Below are 6,000 nucleotides of genomic sequence, written 5' to 3' on the forward strand. Positions count from 1 at the left end.
TGATACCTTCATTCACATTACATATTTGTAGTCATATCTCATTCACATTTGATATTTTGACTTAAGTGTCCATTAAATAGATTTCAAAGTGGACTTCCTAAGCCTCATGAACCTTCCTAAAAGTCCTTTAATTTTAAAGGGATGTCAGAACTGCAAAATGCCACACCACAAACCATCACATGGTCCACATGGTCAGGTGGTTCAAGGGACTCTGTTGTATCTTCATATCTTCTGCTCTATTAAGCATCTACTTTCTCCCCAGCTTGTACAGATCCATTTTTGTACTGGAATTTTTCAACATGTGAAATTGCTGCTGCAATCCAAGTTCTGCTTAAGAAAAGCTTGATCAGGCCCTGCTCACAAGAATAATACCACAACATAATATGTGTCATACAGAACAGCCTGTAGGCATATCACACTAAGAGTAAGTAATAAAGACCATATTTAAAACTGACTCAGAAGCAAGGATTAAAGTGAAATTTTGATAGTGACCAGCTTCTTGGCATGCAGTTTGGAACTGTTAAGCTCCATACAACAAATAATTTTAAAATTCTGGCACTTACTTTTTCTGATGTCCAGAATTTTCAGGAAAAAAGAGGAGGAAGAAAAAAAACTTTTCAGCAATTCTTTATGTGTCATTCGGTTCTCTGTTTCATTTAATACATTCTTTCTGGCCTTTTATACCTGATTTACTGCACTTGACAATGTTCCTCAGGATAATGCTGTCAGCTAGGAAAAAAAAAAAAAAAGCCTAGCAGGTGAATGCAAACAAATCATGTTTGATTGCATGGCTTTCAAAATGTGAATGATCTTCTCCTTGCCTTAATTGTAGGGCTTGGAAAACAAAAGTGAAGATATGTGAGGCAATGGGAAGGAGAAAAATGTTTTAAGTATAGGTGTAACTCAATAAAGAGTCTGTGTGTTGGTGACACCAGCTCGTATTAAGTGCAGAAATATTGTTAAGAGGTTCTGAAATAATGATGCAGGTTAGTGCAAGTTAGTTCTTAGCAGTTGTAGAACATTTGTGATGCAGAACAAGAATTCATACCTAACCAATGGTGCGACAACTAACAGCTGTCAGGAGACAACTACCCCTGGAGAGGGTATGAAAAGATCTCTGTATATGGATGCAGTTTTGAGACCAGAGGCCTGTTGTCAGAGGACACAGAACAGTTTATCTTAAACCCCAGAATTTTTTAATCAATTATAATAGAACATCTGTCCTAGGATTTATTTATTCCCAGGATGGAGATGTGTTTTGTCCAGCAACAGGAAGCATCATGTCTTACATTTGTTTTACAATGTTTAACTAAAGTAATTGGAAAATATTATCCACCATATGCTACTTCATGTCAGTGAATTATAAAATGTACAGAAGCACAGGCATAGAAATTATTAATAGTTAGCCCTGTTTCAATGAATACAGATTCTGGCATAGTAAAATAGAATGCTGCCTGGCTAGGATCCCTTGCAGCATTAGATAGTACCAGTAGAGCAGTAGGATGTTATTAACACTGCAGAGGAGGAACCAGATTTCTCTTTTGATAGTAGAGGCAATCCTTAAATAACATCTCTTTATTTACCAGCATATGTAAAACTAGCTCTTTATCTTGTGTTACACCCTTGGCCTTTGTTTCACACTGTTCAACCACTATCTACCATGCCCTTTGCCCTGCAGTTTTGTAACCTGCTCCTTAATTTCAGCATGACTCTTCTGAGGCATTTGACTTCAACTGGCCTCCAACTGATAAAATCTGCCTTCATGTCTGTGGGTCCTCACATCATAACTCAGTGGCTCAACAGTCCTGTCTTTGGTAGGCATTGTCCTACATTCTCTTTCAACTTATTTGTCAAAAAGGCTTTGGGCAGCAACTAATTCTGGTACTGTCTTTGGGTAGCACATAATGTAGATACAAAGGGTTTAATTATCATTATATTTTGAGCTCTGCTAATTATCCTGTAATTTTACAGTTTAAGATTTATATATCTACTTGCTTAACCTAATTTGAATGTTGTGGGAGTGTCTACCAGAAATGCAGGCCTGTCTAACAATCTCCCCTCCAAATCCCATGTGCTCTGTGGGCACATTGTTACTGTGAGACTTGCTTGGTTAGTGAAGTCAACAAAAATACTTTTTTAGGAAGGCTATGAATCAGTGCTTAGATATAAACATAATTGGAAAGTATTGAGTAAAATAAATACAAAAAATCTTTTTATCTGTAGAAAGATAATGGTAGTCCATCATTTGCCCAACCACAACTGGAAGCTGGAGCATCTGGCACCTCTTTGTAATGTGATATAAATTAAATTAGATTCTGAATTGGAAGCGAAGGAATCCAGTGTAATGCAATTTTATTGTCAAATATCTATTTTGGCATTGCATATAAATAACTATATGTATTTTTATATGTAGATATTACATATAATTAATGAAACCTGCATTATGTCCTTTTCAAAAATACTGGTTTATATTGTCTGTAGAAACACATAACTGCTTCATCAGCATTTTTGACAACACTTTTATTTTTCTTCCACAAGTTCATGAGAAAAGAACAAAACAGCTCTTTTTGGTGCTCTGCTCCTGCTATCCATCTCAAGCCAGATACATTATTTACGCTTTACCTAAGAAGCTTTTACAACCTTGTCTCCCTTAATAAAGTGAAACAAAAGACATTACCAGAGCTAACTGCAAAGACTGAGCAGTGGGGATGACATCTGGTCACTGTCTAAATTTCATGCAGCTGTACTAGCAATTTCTTCTGTTGCAGCTGAGGTTCTTTGTGTCAGGTTGCAGTGAAAAGCTAGCAGAAGAAAGGTGGGAGGCAAAAGGTGAGAAATAGCCAGACACAGATGGAGGAAAAACAGTTCCATTCTTCAGGATCCAAACAAGTAAAATGCTTCTATGTAGATTTAAACACATACACAAAAATGAAACTACAGGAACCTTGCTTATTCCTCTTTTGTAAAACTACAAATCAATATGCTCTTTGTAATTGCCTTAAAAATATTCTGTGTAATTTTGTTAGTTTGAGAGAATAAATTGCCTCAGAGCTCTCTGCCCTCTTACTTTTGTAGCTTGTTCTTTTTTTTTTCACCTATGACTGCAAACTTCAATTGATGTGAAATATGTGACTCTGAAACTGACAGAGGATTAATTTCTTTAGTCATTGGCTTAAAGAGAAAAAGAACCAGGAGCACTGAGAGTCAAAGCTAGCTCCCTGTTTCAGGGGACTACTTTTCCCTGTAGTACAAGTATTTCTATGAGCTTTATTTCTTTTCCAAGAGAGCACAAAGAGGTCAGCAGAAATCAGTAGCTAATACTAAATTGTATTTCAAACCCTTAAACTTCCTGTGCTAAAGATGCATCACTTCTATGGAAAATTTGGTTCCTTCTGGCAGCATTATGCATCACTCTGAACACTGCTGCAGCAAACTGCCAAAGGTAGAACAATGAAGCATTAAGGGTGCTGTACAGTCACATCTTTGGCTATGGGAAAAATCAATGCTAACAATTCTTCTTTCAGAGGCCAGAAATTCCTCTGAAAATTCCTTCCCTGCAGCTCTCCTTAGACCATGCAATTGCAGATATCTTTGATAGATTTGAGAGTGATGCCTTCTTGTGCTAGTGGGGAAGAGAGGAAGCAATGCTGTATTTTCTAGGCTAAGGGCTAGCAGTGGGCTCATTGCTTCTGACCACACCAGGAAAGAGAAGATCTGACCTGTGCTACTGTTTAACAACAAACAAAAAACTATGACTATGCATTGTTAGAACAGTAAAGGCTTTAACTCTCCCTACACAGGAGCCCTCTCACCTCCCATCACACTCCCACATTGCATCTCAGGGATAAAAAGATGGTTAAGATGAGGACAGGAGGTAGGAGCTGATCCTGATGGGCTTGGATGATTATATGTTTCAGCTGATCATCAGCTCTTCTGTGATTTCTAAGTAACATTTATCTTTGTATCCCTTTAGCAATCATAGAATGGGTAAATCTTTTTCTTTCTACCCAGTGTGATTTTATGTGGGTTTGTACAAGCATATGGTCTTCTACACTGGAACTTCAATGATTAATGCCTTCATTTACATTTTGTTCGCATTAGGGTGATGTGTGAATTTCTACTCTGTCCAAATAAGATTATGAAATTGTGCAGGACCAGAGAGACCAAGCAGTTATGTTAATGACATTAGTGTGCTGGGAGTGGGGACAGTAATATCTGTCCCTGTGGAAAAGAGATCATAATTGTGAAGCCTCTTTTTGATCTCTGGTTCTTGTTTTTTTCTTCCTGTCTCCCTTTGTAAGACTAGAGATGCCAAAATCAGAAACACAAAATATTTATTACTCTCTTGAAATTTCTGGTGGAAACTGGCAAATTTACAAGCGACGAATCAACATATTTTGGTATTCCACTGGAGACTACACTACTCAGCAGGGTTCTACTGTGCTGAGAGAATTTCTGGCTATTCTGAATGAGGAAAAACTGGAGGAAATAATACAGGAAATAAATGCATATAATATATTGCATGTATTTTTTATATATCTTGAGAAAAACATAAAAAAACTTGAGTTTTTCCTCAGATCCTGGCCTTTCTGTTTTAGTTGGTTAGTCAGGGAGATGTTAACAATACTGCATATTAAGACTATAGAGTTTATTGGAAAACAGCCTGTTTAAATTGATATTGCTGTTTTCCAAGAGTACAAGCCTCTATTATTTCATGAATAAATGCTACTTCTCAGGTCATTATCACCATCTCTTCTTAATTACTGAGACTTGGTTCAGTCATCCTCCTTGCCCCTGTGTATGAGCTTCATGAAAGGTAAATTCAGTCATGTCAAATGCCCTCAGGATTTTGCCAACTTTCTGTTCTGTTTGCATTCAGCCACACTCAGCTATGAAGGATGATGATGATCTAGAAGACACAAGTGTCTCCTCAGTGACATCTATTATTGAGCTGCTGTGCTCCCTGCAGCTGCATTTTCTTTTCCCCTGACTGACAAGAAGAGCCTTGGCCTGCTCCAGCCTCTCTTGATCATAGATATGAGAAGGCATCATGGGCCTGTACCTTGTTATTAGAGCTAGACAGTGCTGACACCTGTGAGAGCATACATTCACCTAAGAAGGTTGAACATATGAAGAATTGCAAAACAGATACAAGGAATAATCTGAAGAAGTTTCCAGTAACTGATTATAGCTGTCTTAATTTTTCTCTCCTCCACTCTTCAGCTTGTAGCATAAGCTTATCCATATTCCAGGCAAATAACAAATATTGTGAAAATAATTCAACTGGAAGAGACCACTTTTAAACTTTTTTGGGTTTTGGGGTTGTTTCTTTCGTTGGTTTTCTTTTCTTCTTCTTCTTTCTCTTTTTTTTTTTTTTTTTTGTTTTGTTTTGTTGGTTGGTTGGGTTTTTGTGCTTTTTTGGTTTTTTTTGTTTGTTATTTTGGTTTTGGTTTCATTTTCTTGTCTGATTTTTTGTTCATTAAAAGGTGTTACTTAGCTTCTTTTGCCTGTCACTCACTTGCAGTGTTGCTATGTGTATATATTATTTGCAGCACATTTTTTTCAAGAAAATTTTCTACTGCTCCACAAGTATACCCTAAGACACTGAGTGCTATTTGTCACAGATATGTGCTGTCAAGAAGGGCATCCCTACACAAGGGAGCAGGAGCAGTTGAGCTATATCTTTTGTGGTACATATACATCCTGTCATTTTTTGTGGAAAAATGATAAGGGCACAACTGTGCAGCAGTGGGAGACTGTGATGGACTGTCAGTGAATGAATGAATGAATGAATGAATGAATGAATGAATGAATGAATGAATGAATGAATGAATGAATGAAGGAGCTGCTGGTTTTCTGGAGTAACTCCTGTGTGTGCTGTCAGAGCAGCTCAGCTGAGCAAGGCTGACAGTAAAACTGATGCAACTTTCTGGCTGTGGAGTTTCCCTGAGAGTTGTCCCCAGCCTCTGTCAGGGGGAGGTTGCAGGGAATTGTTCCATG

Source organism: Molothrus ater, chromosome 3 (assembly GCF_012460135.2).
Source record: "Molothrus ater isolate BHLD 08-10-18 breed brown headed cowbird chromosome 3, BPBGC_Mater_1.1, whole genome shotgun sequence".
Lineage (NCBI taxonomy): Eukaryota > Metazoa > Chordata > Aves > Passeriformes > Icteridae > Molothrus > Molothrus ater.